Genomic DNA, 19,325 nt, shown 5'->3' on the forward strand with positions numbered 1-19,325 from the left:
CAGCTTTACCTTTGATTATTAATGTTCCATTTTTCTTTCTTCCAAAGCAGGAAAGGATCCGAACCGTAGTTTTTTTGTTTCTTTTTAAAAACAACTGATGTCACTCTTGGTTTGTGATGTTCAACTTTTCTGAAATACAAAGAAAAATTAGATGTAATGGCTAGCATAAAACAAAGGACACTTAAGAATGATCTCACAAGAATTTATCTGGCAGCCAGTGCAGGCAGTGATGTGAAAGGAGAGCTTCACAGAAAATTGACAGAGCAGTGGTCTTACATGACATCATACCTTGTGATTTTATGCTTCTCAGAAAATAAATCAACCAACAAAAGTAAAAAAAAACACATATTGTAATAAATAGGCTTACTATTATATATTTATTGCTACCATCATTTGTAATTTTTTTAAAAATCAACAAAATGCAAAGCATTGATGATCTTATTTTGTAAGACAAAGTATATATACAAGTTGTGCTCATTTCCTACACATTTTTTGCTTTTATCAACATTGCAACTGCATTCTTTCCAGGTTGTCTTTTTGGTCATTATAATCATGACAAAATATTCCCAAGTGAGCTATTATGAGCTTGCTGATGCCTAAGCTCAACCATTACCCCTAATTACTAACAATGTTTTCTTAGGAAAGTGACAAAATGAAACTTTGAACTGTGTCCAAACTTATGAGAGAGGCAACTGTCTCAGCACACACTACATGCTGTATGCTGAGCTATGATTTTCCTTTCTGAAAGGTCACATAGTAAAGGCCTGGTATCACTCACACAAATGATCTGGTGTTGGAATGTGCAGGTATCTATGGACATCTGTTTCTATTTTCTAAAGCAATATAATTTTGTGGAACTAGTTAATTAACATATTAAATAGCATCAAAATGTAAAGAGAAAACTGCATATCTAAGTACTAAGCAGAGATGTAGTGATATTTAGAACTAAGAATACCTATTTGAGTATTGTTTGCCTCTTAATTATTTAGAAGTGATAGCACCTAAATAAATGTAGGATTCATTTTATAGTATTTGAGTATTGTTTGCCTCTTAATTATTTAGAAGTGATAGCACCTAAATAAATGTAGGATTCATTTTATAGAAGTAAAGTTAGAAGTCAGAAAAGATAATGTAGCTTGACCAATTTGATAACAGCTATTAGATGCAAAGGCAGAACTACTGCCAGGTGCTTTGCCTCACAGTTCAGCCCTTTAGAAACCTATATCTTTTGTTTTTAAAAAGAATATGTGGTACTAAACAAGTTCAGAGTGAATACAGTTCTCTGCAGAAATTGCTAAGGCAATATTTTGAGACTGGCCAGGCTCTCATGTTTAAGAATGCTTTGGATGGTGAAATGCAAGAACAAAATAACACAACATTATGTGCTTATCTGGGACTTAAGGAGATATTTTGAGGATATTATACTTTTACCTACAACTATTTAACCATGTTAACAAGATGCAAATAAGATTTTATTATCAAAAGCTTTGTTACAATTTAAATATTATGAGTCCTGGTTTATAGGTATGTATGCTATTATCTTATTTTCTCTATATTCCAGCAAACCAGACAAACTCCAAAAGGATTTTTTTTCTCCTGATATATGAGAACTAGGGTACTTGAAAAGATAATGAAAAGTTGTTGATTCTTAAAAACATATAGAACCTATCATTTATTCAGTCATAAATATTTATCGAGAGTCTATTTTATACTTAATATTTCTCTCAGTTTTCTGTTGAAGCGAAATGGAAATGAGGCAATTTCTGAAAAAGATATCTAGACATCATATTCTTAGATTTCTATTTATGAACTACATTGAATCTGTTCTTTTTGTATTAATAACACATTAACATGAGAGTTGAAAAAAATAAAAATATGTTTACTACAAGATGCTGTAAAATCAATTTTATTGCAATCAAAGTGTTATATATAATATATATACATACATATATATATATATATAAGATTTACTTACTTATTTGAAAGACAGAGTTAGAGAGAGGGAAAGACAGACAGAAAGATCTTCTATCTGATAGTTCACTCCACAAATGGCTGCAATGGCTGGTGTTGGGCCAAGTGATAGCCAGCTGCCAGGGGCCAGGAGCCTCATTCAGGTCTCCCACTGGGGTGGCAGGGGCCCAAGTACTTGAAGCATCTTCTGCTGCTTTCCTAGGTACATTAGAAGGAAGCTGGATTGGAAATGCAGCAGCCAGGAATTGAACTTTGCAAGCAGCAGCTTAACCCACTGTGCCACAATGCCAGCCCAACAACTGGAGTATCTTCCAAGTTAGATAACTATTGGAAAAACAAGTATTTTAAACATTAGGAAGGGTCTTAAATGTTATCTGCTCTTGTGGTTCCCCAAATCTTCTAAATCAGAATGTTTGTGGCTAAGTCAAGAGCATCTTCATTTCAAAACTACTCCCAGCTAATTCTCCCCATCAAAAAAGTTGAGAAAACTATTGATTGTTGTATAATCCTATCATTACACAGATAAGGGACAGAGACCAGAGAACTGACTTTCCCAACACATTTACTTTTTGTAGTAGAACTGAGATTACAGTGCATAGCTCTTGATTTTTTTGTCTTTTCCTTACCACCAAGAGTCCCTCTTTTGTTTTTTCCCCCTGCTCTTCACTATCATGAAGTCATCAATACTTATGGGGACCACTGTTACACTGTAGTGGGTAAAGCCATCACCTGCAATACTGGCATCCCATATGGTCACTGGTTCATGTCCTGGCTGCTCCACTTCCAATCCAGTTCCCTGCTAATGGTCTGGGAAAAGCAGCAGAATTTGGTCCAAGTGTCTGTGGCCCTGCTACCCACATCTGGATGAAGTTCCTATCTCCTTGTTTTGGCCTGACCCAGCACTGGCTGTCACAGCCACTCTCATGGGAGACCTGGATGAAGCTACTGGCTCCTGGAGGCCATCTAGGGAATGAGCCAGTGGATGGAAGATCTCTCTGTCTCTGTCTCTGTCTCTGTCTCTCTCTCTGTAACTCTGGCTTACAAAATAAATAAATCTCTAAAAGAAGACATCACCAATATTTAGTCCCTATGTCTGAGAAAGAAAATAAGTAAACTGTAATTACTGGGGAGTTAGAAGACTTGTCTAAGCTTTCTCATTAGTAACTTCATTGAATTTATAGAGATGAAAGGTTAAAAACAGGAATTTGAACTTGAGCTGTAATGTACTTTCCACTATTCCACTATTTCTAGGACCATTTACTGTTGGGGTATCTGCTAAGCCCTTTCTCTGGGGGTCTATCCAGCACTCCCTATTCTCCCCTTATCAAAATGTGCCCCCTCAGTGGTTTGTATATTGAGTCCTCTTTCCTGGACATTGCGGACTGGACCAGGAGAGAGATTTCACCCAGTCTGGGCTCTTCCCTAAGAATAGGAAACTGCAGTGTTGTCCAGATTAAAGAGTCATGGGTGGTGCTTGGTCCTCTTATTCCTGATAGGTAGAGGGAGCAAATACTGGTAAACTGTGGACAAAGAAGAATGAAAGAGACGCACGTGGAAGATGAAGTGGCTCATTTACCTCCTGCTCCTACTTTTTTTTCACTGTAACTTCCAAGATCTCATAAACCATTAAGACAGATTCTATTAAAAATATGTATTTTTGAAATTATTTATTTGAACAATAGTCCTCTGGTTTATGCCAGCTCAATTTGGTTTGTTTCTATTATGTTGCAGAGTACAAGTTACCATCTATTTTTCATTTTATTCTACTGAATTTATAATTTTATTCATACATTGTTCATTTTTGTGAGTCTTTCCATAAACTGGTTACATTATTATAAAATGTCCATTTAATACCCATTGGCTGAAGAGCATGGAGAAACAGTGATACAAACTATGAAGGCATTGCTTTTTATAGAATACCTGTATTTTCATAAAGTACAATGCTTTGAAATGCAAGAAAATGGAAAAGATTCGTATCAAATAGATCTCTTTTTAAGTCTGAAGAGTATATGAAATCATTCATTTATTCATTCATTCCACAATTCTACCAAGATTTATTGAGCATCTATTGTATGCCAAGCGCTATCTAGGGATGGGGAATATACCAGTGAACATTACGTTTTAGCTAAGATGAATAAACAAAAAATAAATAACAAACATGGTGAAGCAGTAAATTGTAGAGTAATTTTGATGGTGATACATGTTACAGCTATAATAAAGAGATTGGGTAAGGGTACCAGAAATGCCTGCTTTGTGGAGTGTGATGAGATGAAAGAACCTGCTGTGGTTTGGACATGGTTTGAGTGGCTGCCCCCAGGGTTCATGTGTTGAAGCTTAATCTCCAGTGCAGCACTGTTAAGAAGCAGGACTTGGTGGGAGGTCATTTAGTCATTGTGTCACTGCCCTTGGAAGGAATTAATGTGGCTATCATGACGTCAGAATTGAGAAAGGCTGTGGATAGAGCAAGCTCTTGGCAAGAGGTAATGAGTTCAGTCTCATATCCACATAAACTTTGATGTTGCAGCCAAGTAGTCTTGCCGTGTAGATGTCTGGATACACAATGTTGGAACATGGCAAAGAAGTCTCGGTTGGAGGTTTCATTAAAAGATTTCTAGATTAGTATAGGTAATTGGTAGTATTCTTATCTCCACCAACCACAGATGATTATGTGGGGCTTTAACAAAATGATATGGTAAAGCTTAGTGTCTGCTACATCACAGGAACTCAATCTATTTTAATTCTTGTCTGTGTTCTGCTGTATTATAGAATATTTATTTTTATGTTGACTCTGTATGCTAGTGATATATAAAATATAAGGAAAAAAATCTAATTAAAATGTTAATAGTACTCAATGAGTCATAAAATAGGACTTTCAGGTATCAAGGCACATTTTGGTTTGAATAAGACCTGAACTATATAAAGAAAAAAGCGAACACAGAACATAAATGATTTCATGGATTTAAAAGGTCACTCAACTCTTTTCAAATCTCTCTGGATTTTTTTTGACATATATCTAATTTTTTACTTTATCTTCCAGACTTAAGAATGTGCCCCTTAGCAGTGATTAATAGTCATTTGAGATGATGAAATATGAGAAAGAGAATCACTCAAACCACAGATCAAGTGGACAGCCAAGGACCTGCATTTGTCTGGAGGTCTGGATTTTCTGGAAAGAATTCTCTAAAGTCTACAGTGGTATCCAAATGCCTCTTTTGTTGAACACATTTTAAACTAGAAACCATCAATGTTCAAGTCTTATTTTACAAGGAGGTTAATGAGGAATAGAGGGATGAAAAGGTTTGTCTGAGGTCACAGCTAGCCAACAGCAAAGCTAGGATCAGGCCTGAGGCCTTCTGGCTCTCAGTGTGGTTTGCTTTCCACTCAAATAGTTTCTCTTGAGATTTTTTTTTCACCCAAGTACTTCTTTTACCTAATAAGCAGTGTCATTTCTGTAAAATCTTAAATTTTATTTCTTTTTTTTTAATTTTTTGACAGGCAGAGTGGACAGTGAGAGAGAGAGACAGAGAGAAAGGTCTTCCTTTGCCGTTGGTTCACCCTCCAATGGCCGCCGCGGCTGGCGCACCGCGCTGATCCGATGGCAGGAGCCAGGAACCAGGTGCTTTTCCTGGTCTCCCATGGGGTGCAGGGCCCAAGCACCTGGGCCATCCTCCACTGCACTCCCTGGCCACAGCAGAGAGCTGGCCTGGAAGAGGGGCAACCGGGACAGAATCCGGCGCCCCAACCGGGACTAGAACCCGGTGTGCCGGCGCCGCTAGGTGGAGGATTAGCCTAGTGAGCCGCGGTGCCGGCCATATTTTATTTCTAAATTTACTCCGGTTTAAATCAGAGCTTGTAAAACACTGTTTGCTTGAAGACAATGTGAAACTTCTGCCTTCTGCCCTCTTCACCCCTGCAGATTTTGATGAAAACTTAAGAACAAGTCTGCACTCACCCTGTGCCTTCCCTGTCTGAGCTGGCAGTGGATCACATAATCAAATCTGGAGGACTGACCATTTTCCACTTCTTTTGCAAATTACTTTGCTGACTGATTGCTCTTTTGTGTATCAGAAACTTGATCAGTGCAACTGCACAGGGCCCCATGCTCAGAAAGATGTTGAGCTTTCACTCAAGCCAGGGTTTTGCAGTAGTTCAGAGGGACAGTGAGCATGAGGGAGTGGGGATGTTTGCACACTATGCATATCCACAGCCATTCCTTGCTGCTTCATGCACACACAGTGTCCCTGATGGTGACTTCTGGCAGACACACAATTCACAGGAGTTCCGAGAAATTCACCATTGGAAAAGCATGTCTGTGGCAGTAAGTGGGGAAGCTGGAAGTCCCCAAAGTCCTGCTTCCATCAGAATCAGAACTTGCTTCACACTTAGCAAGAATTCAACGGGTTTTCTGAGAAGCAAGGAAGACCAAGGGCTCCATTACAGTCTTTATCCCTTACAGGCTATTTCCCTTTATTAGCTGACCACTCATGCTTAAAATGATGACACAGAAAGAAAAAGGAATGGGAATCGTCGTGGATTTCTTTTATTTCCTCCTTATTCATCAGTTAGCCAAAAGAAAAGAGAGAGAGAATGTTGGCAGAACACATGTGTGTGTCCAGAAGTGAAATAATAATTGAGTTCGCTTTCTATAGTATTTGCACACCTTTGACAGGAACAACACACATGTGAGTAGTTGAGGACATACAGATTGTCTACTATTTGGTGATTCTGCATTCAAGTTAAATAATTTGTATTTTCTTTGTACAATATAAATATGAATAAAGCATCAGCTAATAATTTATACTTTTTAAAAACTTGAAACAACATTGACTAGGCAATAAAAAGTACTGCGACCCATTCACAGGGATGTCAGAAGAAGGGAAACAGTTTTTTAATTTGGTACCTTTCATGAAGCTTTGTTACTGTTTTCTGAACAAGGGACCTACTTGTACATTTTGCCCAGAGCCCTGCAAATTATGTAGCCATTAACATTCAACACTGTAATGAACTGGCACACATGTTAGTGAGTGCTTCAGGCATTATTAACTTATAGCTTAAGTAAAATAAATAGGATTTTGGAAATGGACCGCTCATTTCTGCAAATCCTAGTGCAACTGCAAACCAAATTAATCTAGTTCTCTTCTGTGTCTTCTCCCCATTCCCAAACTGACTCCTTGGACATCTGACCCAAATTCTAATTTAAGTCAACCTCCCTGAGACATCCTTCAGGTTTTAATGTAATTACATTTCTAATTTAATTTAAATTTTCCACTTGACATGCCACTGCCCCCAAGGTCAAATACTCAGCTGAGAGAGAAAAATCAGTGATATAAGAAATTTGCCCTAAGGTGTGAAAAATGGGAGATACCTGAAACTTTTAAGAGATATTTACATTTCAAAAAGGCATTCTTGAGTACTTCAAAAATTCTACAGAAAATGAAATTAAGAAGTAAGTTTATTTTGGTGCCCCAAATATCAAAATATATGCATCATTTTTCATAACACTTTTTTATTTTTATTTTTTAAATTTTATTTAATAAATATATAAATTTCCAAAGTACAACTTTTGGATTACAGTGGATTTACCCCCCCATAACTTCCCTCCCACCTGCAACCCTCCCATCTCCCGATCCCTCTCCCATCCCAGTCACATCAAGATTCATTTTCAATTATCTTTATATACAGAAGATCAATTATATACAGAAGATCAACTAAGTAAAGATTTCAACAGTTTGCACCCACACAGAAACACAAAGTATAAAGTACTGTTTGAGTACTAGCTATACCGTTAATTCACATAGTACAACACATTAAAGACAGAGATCCTACATGGGAAGTAAGTGCAGTGACTCCTGTTGTTGATTTAATAATTGACACTCTTATTTATGGCATCAGTAATCACCTGAGGCTTTTGTCATGAGTTGCCAAGGCTATGGAAGCCTTTTGAGTTCACCAACTCCAATCTTATCTAGAAAAGGTTACAGTCAAAGTGGAAGTTCTCTCCTCCCTTCAGAGAAAGGTACCTCCTTCTTTGATGGCCCATTCTTCTGCTGGGATCTTATAGAGATCTTCCATTTAGGGGTGTGTGTGTGTGTGTGTGTGTGTGTGTGTGTTTTGACAGAGTGTCTTAGCTTTCCATGCCGGAAATACTCTCATGGGATTTTTAGCTGGATCCAAATGCCTTAAGGGCTGATTCTGAAACCAGAGTGCTGTTTAGGACATCTGCCATTCTATGAGTCTGCTGTGTATCCCGCTTCCCATGTTGGATCGTTCTCTCCTTTTTAATTCTAGCAATTAGAATTAGCAGACACTAGTCTTGTTTATGTGATCCCTTTGACTCTTAATCCTATCATTATGATCCATTATGAACTGGAACTGATCACTTTGACTACTGAGATGGCCTTGGTACATACCACCTTGATGGGATTGAATTGGAATCCCCTGGCACGTTTCTAACTCTACCGTTAGGGGCAAGTCCGATTGAATATGTGCCGAATTGTACCTCTCCTCCCTCTCTTATTCTCACTCTTCTATTTAACAGGGATTACTTTTCAGTTAAATTTAAACACCTAAGAATAATTGTGTGTTAATTAAAGAGTTCAACCAATGATATTAAGTAGAACAAAAAAATACTAAAAGGAATAAAGTAGTAAGTTGTTCCTCAACAGTTGGGGCAAGGGCTGATCAAGTCATTTTTTCTCACAGTGTCCATTTCACTTCAACAGGTTTCCTTTTAGATGCTCGGTTATTAAATGAATGTTCGCACTCATTTATCCTGATTCATCATATTGCATGAGTTAAGTATGGGCAGCTTTTTCAAAAATCTCAATCATACCTCCATAAAACTGGCAAAAAAATTAAACAGAGTATTTGTTAAGACCACATGACCTTAACAGGTGGTTATTCTTTTTTTAAATAAGCAACAACCATTCAAACATAATCACATTTTCACAGTTTACTGCGAAAGGTCTCTGAGTCATGAAATACATGGGCATATAAGATCTATTTTCACAGTTTCTCAAAAAGAAAAGTACTTTAAAAGGTGTCATGTTTTGGGGAAACTTGGCCTTCATTCTACTGTTATTATTTGACCTGTGTCCTTCCACCTGTCTGTTGGGGACAACGTGGCAGCTTCAGGAGCTCAGCTAAAGTTCTCTACGCGTAAATGTACAGCACTGCACTCCACACCACCTCACCTTTTTGTTAACAAACTGATTTGCGGCTTCTCAGGGAACAACATTTCATATGACTATTTGTAACATCACAACTGTTGCCTTCTTACAAAAAAATTGACACTCTATTTACAATGGTAGAGCACTATTTAGCAATGTATTCTAATGTGTGTCTTTATAATCAGAAGTTCTTTTTTTTTTTTTTTTTTTTTTGCAGTTGATTTCCTGGTTAAATGGAAGGTTCATCACCCAAGCACAGCAATAATTTGGAGACTATGATACTTTCAATGACATAAGTGAAAACTCAGTGTCTTGCATTTACATTTCTTTCCCCAAATCCCAGAATTTAACATGATTACACATAGTTTTCTAAAATTAAAATAAACAAAAACACTAGACTCACATAATCTCTGTGGCCTTGCTGAATTCTCTTGACTTTCTTTTCAGTCCCTGGGCTGCCTGCCTTCCACATTTCTTTTAATTTCCCCTCCTCTGCATGAGTTTACTGGAACATAGTAAGAACAGCTACATTTATCAGGCACTTACTATATGCCAGACATTGTTCTAAGCAATTTCATTGGAAATGGATAATCATCCTCTGAAGTAAGAGCTATTATTATCATCATTTTGCAGAAAAGGAGATAGAAATGTTAAGAGCTGATCCAATTATTACAGCTGGTAAATGAAGGTGCCATGATATTGACCAGAGCAGTGTGCAAGCCAAATACTGATTCACTTCTTGTGAATTCATTTCTACCCACCTGTCTAATTCCTTTATATCACTCCAGTTCCTTTACAGCATAGCTTACCATGTCTCTGTAACTTTAACTAAATCACCTCATTTAGATATTATTATAATCTCATTTTGCAGATGTCAAAATTAGGTACACAGAGATTAAGTTATTTGGCCATGGTCTCAGAAAATTCTGGAGCAAGGATTTAAATCTATGTTAATTTTTTTAATCATTTTGTACACATCACTCTTGTCTGTCATCTTTAGTTTGCCTTATTCTTAAAAATCAATTATCTATGCCAAAGTATAGAAGAGCTTTATTATTTTTTAATCAAGTCGGTGACTAGTTCAATTATTACAGCCAAATTTTTAGTTGCCAAAGAGATGAAAACATTAGTTGCAAGTCTGTCATATATGCCAATTGGCAATGCTGATTCCATGGACACAAACCATGACTCTGTTCCCAGCCAACAACGTCCCAAATTCATGCTGTTAATTGCAAATCACCAAATTGTACATTTTCAATTATGGTTTGGACTCTACCACCCATCAGGTATAGCTTCTGCATTTCATATATACAAAAGGCACAGAGATAGGTGGCATATCTAAGATCATACAGCAAATTCATAGCATAGGTGGGACAACCACTGAGATTTCCTGACATTAAATCTGAGATTTTCATTCCATAAAAAATGTATACAGCTGTTAAATTTTCAGAGTGTCTTAAAAATGTATTCAACAAACATCCAGGAGGCAAAGCAGGTATTTGATCTAGTGGCTAAGGCATTGGACAAGATGCCCATGCCCCATATCAGAGTACCTGGGTTCAATACTTGGTTCCATCTCCTGACTGCAGTTTCCTGAGAAGAGGGAAATATCACTGATGCACAAGGGACTGGGTTCCTGCCATCCAGGTGGGAGACAAGTATTGAATTCCTAGCTCCTGCCTTCAGCCTTGGTCGGCACCGTCCATCACAGACACTGGGGTATGGAGGTATAAACAGATGGATGGAAGCATTCTCTCTCTTTCCCTTCTCAAATAAAAAAAAAATTAAATATATATACATATTTACACAGATACATATATATCACATATATACACATACACACACATATATATATATGATGGCTGCAGCCAGATACTGCTAAAAGAAACACTGCTGCCCTTGTCAAATGCTACATCCTGGCATTGTGGTGAAATGTAATGTAAATGTAATGACTGTTAAATGAGAAAATGTCTTACGAATGTTACTGACTCTGAATTTAGTCATTGTTGTAAAAAAAAGTGAGAATCACTGGCTTGAAATAAGAATGATCCAAAAGCCATATTTCACACTTAATTATAGATGTCAACTTGACGGGATTAAGGAATACCTTGGCCACTGGTAAAGCATCATTTCTGGGTGTGTCCAGATGTTTCCATAGGAGATTCAGTTAACTGGGTAGGGGAAGATCAGCCCTCATTATGGGCAGACACCAGCAAGCCCAGATAGAATATAAGGATGATATTTCCTTTCTCCTGGGACTATGACACTCTCCTCCCCTGACATTGGACATAAGAATCTCAGGCTTTCTGGTCTTTGGATTCCAGTGCTTACATCAGTGGCCTTCTGTTTTCTCAGGCCTTGGGGCTGACATTGAGAGTTTCAACATCAACTCCTCTGGTTCAGAGGCCTTGGACTTGAAGGCAACCACTGCTACCAGTACTCCAGGTCTCCAGCTTGTGGTTGGCCTCTTGTGGGTATTCTCAGCTGCCATAACCTTGCAGGAGCCAATCCCCACAGGATTACCCAGAAGTAAATCTCTTCTCAGATATCTATATATCCTATAGGTTCAATCTCTCTGGAGAACAGTGACTAATGTGTTGTATCTGTAGTTTTGTACATATAACCAAGGCCTACTCATTTGCACTGGCAAAAATAATGGATTTCAATAAATTGGGATGGAATGGAAGATGAAGAAGATAATAAGCTACTTGTATTCAAGGAGCTTAAAGATGAAGCTTGAGCCATGTAGACGAGAGGATTAGAGGAGGATGTTTTCCCCTCACATTAAACTTTTCTATGCAAATTCTTATATTGTTATAAAATTATCTTTTACTCCATGACAATTCAAAATCAGTCTCCAGGAGATAGTGCTGTGGTGTAGTGGGTTAATCCACCGTTTGCAGTGCTGGCATGCCATATGGGCACTGGTTCAAGTCCCAGCTGCTCAACTTCCATTCCAGCTCCCTGCTAATGTGCCTGGAAAAGCAGTGGAGGATTACCCAGAAGAAGCTCCAGTCTCCTGGCTTTGGTCTGGCTCAGCTCTGGCCATTGCAGCCATTTGGGGACTGAACCAGTGGATGCAAGAACTCTCTCTCTCTCTCTAACTCTGCCTTTCAAATCAATAAATATATCATTTAAAAAAGTCAATCTGTAGCTGCTGAGTCAATTATAACTATAATTAAGTAAATAATCTGAAATCCCAAAACTCCACTTAAATTTTCTGAAATTGATTTTAAATGTTATATACCATATTTTATATTAACATGTCCAATGGCCAAAAATAATAAAATTCAACAAATAACAAAATGTAAATTTGCCTTGAAACTGGTATGTGATGTCTTCCTCTTTCCCATAGTAATTATAATGAAGTAACAAAATTGAGCTTTTGGTCACAAAGGCTGGTTACATTTGCTATTAGTATGAATATAAACAGCCACCCTAAAGCTATTTAATAATGGAAAACATAAGGCAATGTAGCTTAAACCACTTTACTAAGCCTATTCTTTAATTACAATATTTTGCAATGTCAGTATACACCATTTTCTGTAGCAACACAAGTTGTTAAAGAACATAATATAGTTATATTCTGAGCTAATCACAAAGTATGTCTTATTGTCTTCCAAGATATTAAGTGTTTATAATATGACTCGCCCACATAAGTATGTAGAAGAACTGTGGCTGATAGCACCTCTCCTGAAGAGTACTACTGGGGGGCCAATGCTAGGATATCTTGACTAACGTCCACCAACAGGAAGACACGTGTAGCCAGCATAGAATTTATTGCTACAAATTGGCAATCATTCACCTTTATTCAAAGGTTTGTCTAAGTGCTGAACTGTTGAAGATACAACTTTTTTGCTTTTTAATATTTATTTATTTATTTGAAAGGCAGAGTTGCAGAGAGGCAGAAGCAGAGAGAGAGAGAGAGAGAGAGAGAGAGAGAGAGAGGTCTTCTATCCACTGGTTCACTCCCCAGATGGCCACAACAGCCAGAGCTGTGCTGATCCAAAGTCTGGAGCCAGTAGCCTCTTCCAGGTCTCCCATGCAGGTGCAGAGGCCCAAAAAGGACTTGGGCCAGAAGATGCAACTTCTAGGATACACGTGTTTGCATCTATAATGGGTTCCTTAATCACATCTTTTGAGGGGCAAGTGTATGATTCTTCACATTCAGAAAATATACTAAATAGCAACTTCAGAAATCTCAGAAATCTAAGAATAGATCTACCTCATGACCTAGCCATCTCACCTCTGGGAATTTACCCAAACAAAATGAAATCAGCATATGAGTTATTTGTACCTCCATGTGTACAGAAGTTCAATCCGAAATAGGTAAGATTTGGAACCAACCCAAATATCCCTCAACAGATGACTAAATAAAGAAAATGTGGTATATATATATATATATATATATATATATATATTACACACACACACAACAGAATACTACTCAGCCATCAAAAGAATGAAATCTTATCTTTTGCAACAAAATGGATGTTATCAGTGAAATAAGCCAGATGGAAAAAGACAAATGTCATATTTTCTTTGTTTTGTAGTAGCTAATATACAGAGTAGAAAAATTTTAAAAAACCTTAATATATATGAGGGAAATTGACATCATGGGGCTTGATTATTATTTATAGTCATTGTCTATTTGCCTGTTAAACCATGGTCTTTCTATTTTTAATTTTGTTGATCTCTGTGTTTAGTGGAACATTAAGTCTACAATTCTAAAATAAATTAAAACTACGTTATTGCAAAAGCTAAGAAAAAGAAAGGATGGAGGAATAAGAGAGTGGAGGAATAAGAGAGTGAGAGAGGGAGAGAAGTATCACTACATTCTTAGTATCATCTATGAGCTATTTGTAATCTGTTCTCATTATAGTATTAAAAAATAGTTTTTGTTATCTCAGTGATCTGATCATAGCCCTCAAAGAAAAGTTCTGGGTCTGGTGCTGTTGCAGAGCAGATGAGGCCACATGCCTGAGGCACGGGCACTCCTTATGGGTGCTGGTTCATGTCCCAGGTGTTCTACTTACTATCCAGCTCCCAGCTGGTGAATCTGGGAGAGCAACAGGGGGTGGCCCAAGTGCCTGGGCCCCTGCATTCACGTGAAGACTTGGAAGAAGCTCCTGGCTCCTGGTTTAGGATTGGCCCAGTTCTGGCATTTGTAGCCATCATGGAGTGAACCCTGCAATTCTGACTTTCAAAAAAAAAAAAAAAATTGAGAGAGAAAAATGTTCCATATTTCCCTGTAGGATTAACTAAAGGTAAATTTGCTACAGTCCTAGGAGTCTTTTTACTTCAAAATATCAGTAGTCAAAATAAATCCATCACTAATATTTTCCTTATATGAATTATGCAATGCTTGGGTGGTCAGAGCGCTAGGTCTAATTCAAGACCACGTTCTTTCTCTTTACAGATGTGTTCTTGTAAACAAACTCCTTAATCCCTCTTTGTTTTTTTTTTTGTTGTTGTTTGTTTGTTTGTTTGTTTTGACAGGCAGAGTGACAGTGAGAGAGAGAGAGACAGAGAGAAAGGTCTTCCTTTTGCCGTTGGTTCACCCTCCAATGGCCACCACAGCTGGCGTGCTGCGGCCGGCGCACCGCGCTGATCCGAAGGCGGGAGCCAGGTGCTTCTCCTGGTCTCCCATGGGGTGCAGGGCCCAAGCACTTGGGCCATCCTCCACTGTACTCCCTGGCCACAGCAGAGAGCTTGGCCTGGAAGAGGGGCAACCAGGCCTTAATCCCTCTTAATCCCTCTTAAAACTCAACTGTCCCAAGTGAAAAGAATGTGAATTTAGGATTCAGATCCTGATTCAAGTCCTGGCTCCACCACTCATAGTCTTTACTGTAAAAAGTAATCAGTTCACTCTACTGCATATCTTTTCATCAAAATCAAAGAAGGTAATACAGGGAGTCAAGGGTGGAGACCGATTGCTGGCAAAGGTTCAGGCATCAGGTGATAATGGTTTTACAGTAGGCTAGTAGCAGGTCAGGTGGGAGAAACGGTGAGATTCTATACCTCTTTTCAAGATCAAGCTTATATAGGATTTACTTTTTTATTAAATGTTGGGGATAAGAGAGGAGTTGAGAAAGATTTCAATGATTTTAGCCTCAGAAATGGGATTTCTGGGTTTCCATTTACCTCAATGAAGACAACTGAAGTTGAAAAGTTTTCACCATTAGGAAAGCTCAAGTGTTAGGTTTACAAAATGTTCACAAAACAGCCAAATAAAGATGGTGAATATGCAGGCTTTATTTGTGTTTGAAAAATCCTTGAAGACTAGAGAGCCTGGACATATAGACCAGGTTTCTCTTTGCCTTTAAAATAAAACAGCTAGGTAAAAATTTATATTAAAAAAGACATTGAAATAGTATTGGCAAGAGTAAGGTAGGGCCAGAAATAATGCTGGGGCCATGAGGACTAAATGAAGGAACCCAATGGAGTTTGATACTCAACTGGAGATGAGAAGTGAAAGATAGGGAGGACTTGCGAATGGTTCCATGATGTCTGGTGCGGGACAGTAGATAACAGCTGCACAGAGTGCAAGAGAAGCAAATTTCACTGATCTCCAAGTCCTGAACAAGAAAGCTGACTTACTGCAGGCTGCTTTCCATCATCAAAATTCACAAAGGAACACGATTATTGCAGGAACCTGCACATGCGCAGAATACCCACCTTTCACCTCCAACCTCAACTTCCAAGAACCTTTGTCCCTGCCCTCTTGGGGAGCCCAGAAATTAAGTGATAGCTGCCAAGCTTCTTGGTTGTGTGTTTTGAAAATAAATGTCTACTTTCTTCCACCACTCTGACATTAGTGATTGGCTTGCTATATTTCAATCAAGTGGGCCCAGCTTTTATAAGTTCTGCAACAAAAACTGTTCTGCAAATCATTGAAAAGAGTCCTAGTACTCACTCAGGTCTTACATTCATTTGCTTGTTTTTGGTGGGGGGTATATGGAAAGGGGAACAGAGGACATAGCTTAAGAATCATACATGCGAGTTTCTGTTTTTGTATCTTCACTGAGCTCTGCTTCTTAGTATGCTGTAATTTAAAGGCTTAAATATTCACTAGTGTGAATAATCATGAGTAGGATCTATGCATGTTTTGAAGTCCTTTTCAGTTCTCATTTTCTATTTAGAATAAAAAGAACTTCTCTTTTATTCAAGAATACAGTATCAGCATTTGTATAGCCATACATATGTCACTGGTCTGAAAAGTCATATATAAATAATTCATTGAAATGAATGTTAAATTGTGTTCTTTGCAAGTCAAATGCATACAAATCTTTAATTGTTAAAAGCAGAAAGTATTTTTAGGCAGTGAATTATTGTGATGAAAAATCTACTCTGTAATTGAGAATACATGCTGTCAGGAAAGGATTCAAAGCTATTTTCTAAAATAAATTTTATTACAGGAATGTCAAATTCTCTCATAAACCTAACTTCCAGTATTCTCTAATGTTGAAGAGTACAAATAGTACAGGAAAAAATAATTATACGATATGGACATGATGTGCCACTCAGTAGAATAATCTTGGTTCTCCAATTAAATCCAACTTACTTATATTCCTTTTACAAGCCCACTTCTGGGTGTATATTTGTTTAATTAGACTACTGACTACGCAAGCAGGGTGCAGAAGCTCCTGGCTCTTATATTCCCAATGTTTTCTCTTTTTGCTCTTGAGATAAAGAAGATCAAGACTGGAGCCAATAATTATGATAATGAATTTATTTTTTCTTTTCAAATTTTGGTTTGGAATTTGTCTTAAGCAGTCATTTAATGTAATCATATTACACAGGTCAAGAAGCTTATTAAAAAATGGGTCCAATGGTAGAGAACTTTTAGCCCAGACACAACCATTGTGACTTTTAAAGCAGAGAATTGCATTTATGTAGAATGAACTTCAAATAGCAATTGTTCTGTTAGTTTTGACAGTTATCACTGGAGTCAACAGGATGTGGTCACATTCCATTTGAGATAATTTCTCTGTTAAGGACAACTGAATAAATGGTAATGTCTATCCCTCTTTATATGCCAGAATACCATGACATATCTAGTACACAAGGAACTTTCTAAATATATCACCATGGAATCTCATATGTGTGTGTATACACATGTATATTTCCTGTATATACTGAATAAATTCTTCATATTTTTCTAAGGAGAGAAATAGTGGGATTCCTTTATATTTAATTTCAGTTCTTTCAAAGCTGATAAACATTATTGAGCCTACCCATCAAATTAAAATAAAATAGAATGATTCAACATAGAAAAATGTCAACTGCTGAACATAAGGGCGCTGAAATAACCAATCATAGTCTGGCAAACACCCAAGGCATCCCCCATAGCAACAGAGCTGATGGCATGGCAACTGCAGCTGCTTTATCACAGAAAAATTAGAAGAAATATTCTTGGGGAAAAAAGCATACTCCATGTTAAAGTCATATATGACCTTTTTCCTCAACAGAAGAAACTGTGAGCATGAATGTGTTAAATGATGCTACTCCTTAGTAGCTGTAAATACTCTAGTGCAGGCTGAAACCATATTGAGGACAACACTCAGGGCAAAGTACTTTGAAGTTAAAGCTTCCTAGGATGTTCTCATCTAAACTGTTAGGTTTCTTGTAATGTTGGAGAACAATATTTTCTTTAATTATTCAGGTTGGTAAGATAAAAGGATTTCTACAATGTTTTGAAAGGATCATTCAACAGAAAAAATTATTGGAGTCACAAATCCACTTCATAAGCACTTGAAGGAAGCTAAGAACTGAAATGAAAGGCCCAGCATTGGGCGCGGCAGGTCCTCATATCAGAGCACTTGTTTGAGTCCCCGTTGCTCCACTACCTATTCTGCTCCTGCTCATGTGCCTGGAGAAGTAACTGATGAGGCCAAAGCAGTACTTGGGCCTCTGTCACCCACATGGGGAACCAGGATGGAGTTTCAGAATCCTAGATTTGGCCTGACTTCTCCCATCAGGGCAGTGAACCAGTGGATAGAGAAATTCTGTCTCTATTTTTCTCATCTCTATCACTGAGTCTTTGAAATAAATATATCAATACATTTTTTTAAAAAAGTACTTAAGTGAAATATACTGATTCAAATATTTTTAAATTTTATAAAACATCTGTAGAATTAGATTTTGCTATTACGTCCATTTGAGGAGTGAACCAGCAGATGGGAAGACTGATTCTCTCTCTCCTTGTCTCTTGCTTTCTCTCTGTCAGTCTGCCTTTCATAAATAAGCGAATAAATCGTTAAAAATAGAATATAGGGAATAATTTTTTAATATCCATTTCTTTGACATATTGGCCAGTAATACTCACCAAAGTTTAAGAATGTTAGTATTTTATAGTATCTGTAAGGGAAGTACTTTTTACAATCAAATATTTATTATGAAAAATTATGAGTTATGATGCAATAGAATCTTAAAATGTATAGATTGATAAATCTTATATACCTTGTAAATAAAATGTCTATGTAAATAAAATGTATTTTCATATTTCATTTTAGAGTATTTGTGAACATATAGAAAAGACTATTCTATATAGACATCAAAACTAAACAATAATGATGATATCAAAGTATCTTGAAATACAATTTTACACATAATGCTTGTATTTATAATAAACTCATCCATTAAGGAAACTGTGAATATACTATTAAAATCACAATGTGCTAGCAACCTGATTCCTATCCTAAACTATAGAACATTTACACAGTAAAAACAATCTATGTAAAGCTAGTACATTTAATTTTCTCTCTCGCCATCAGAAGAAGGAACTACAAGGCAAAACTAAAATACAACTTTATTCTTTAAGATAAAGAAATGGATTTTTTGTTTATTGGGAAAATCAGGTTTTTTTTTTTAACTTTCAAACTGATAGATTATAAAAAAGAAAAGTGTCACTATGCACTAAGTGAAAAGTCACACTGTTCACAGGAATTGCCTTAGAGAGCACTGCATTCAGATAATGAAACAGTGATAGTAAGTAACAGCTGTCAAAAGTAATGGCCCTAATAATGCTCACAGGCAGAAATGCCCACTATTCACAAAAACAGAGAGAGCTAGTTCCAGCTAAAGAATAAAATCCTAACCTCAAGCAATTTCCTTTTAACACTAAAATAACTATTACTAATTTTGTTATTATTCTCATTGATTTGGTGCTTTTTAAATTTTAAT

The 19,325-nt window shown here is 37.1% G+C and overlaps 1 protein-coding gene across 7 annotated transcripts in view; it reads right to left on the reverse strand.

Annotated features, from left to right (window-relative positions):
• The window catches only part of DLGAP1 (DLG associated protein 1), a 1,086,743-nt gene that overhangs the window by 705,399 nt on the left and 362,019 nt on the right, over window positions 1–19,325 (reverse strand). For all 7 annotated transcript variants that reach the window (XM_070050436.2, XM_070050435.2, XM_070050434.2 and 4 more), the window contains one exon: window positions 10–129. The gene's annotated coding sequence lies outside the window, so the exon portion shown is untranslated. The remainder of the gene's footprint in view (window positions 1–9; window positions 130–19,325) is intronic.

Source organism: Oryctolagus cuniculus, chromosome 10, assembly GCF_051225735.1.
Source record: "Oryctolagus cuniculus isolate XC-2025 breed Fujian yellow rabbit chromosome 10, ASM5122573v1, whole genome shotgun sequence".
Classification (NCBI taxonomy): Eukaryota; Metazoa; Chordata; class Mammalia; order Lagomorpha; family Leporidae; genus Oryctolagus; species Oryctolagus cuniculus.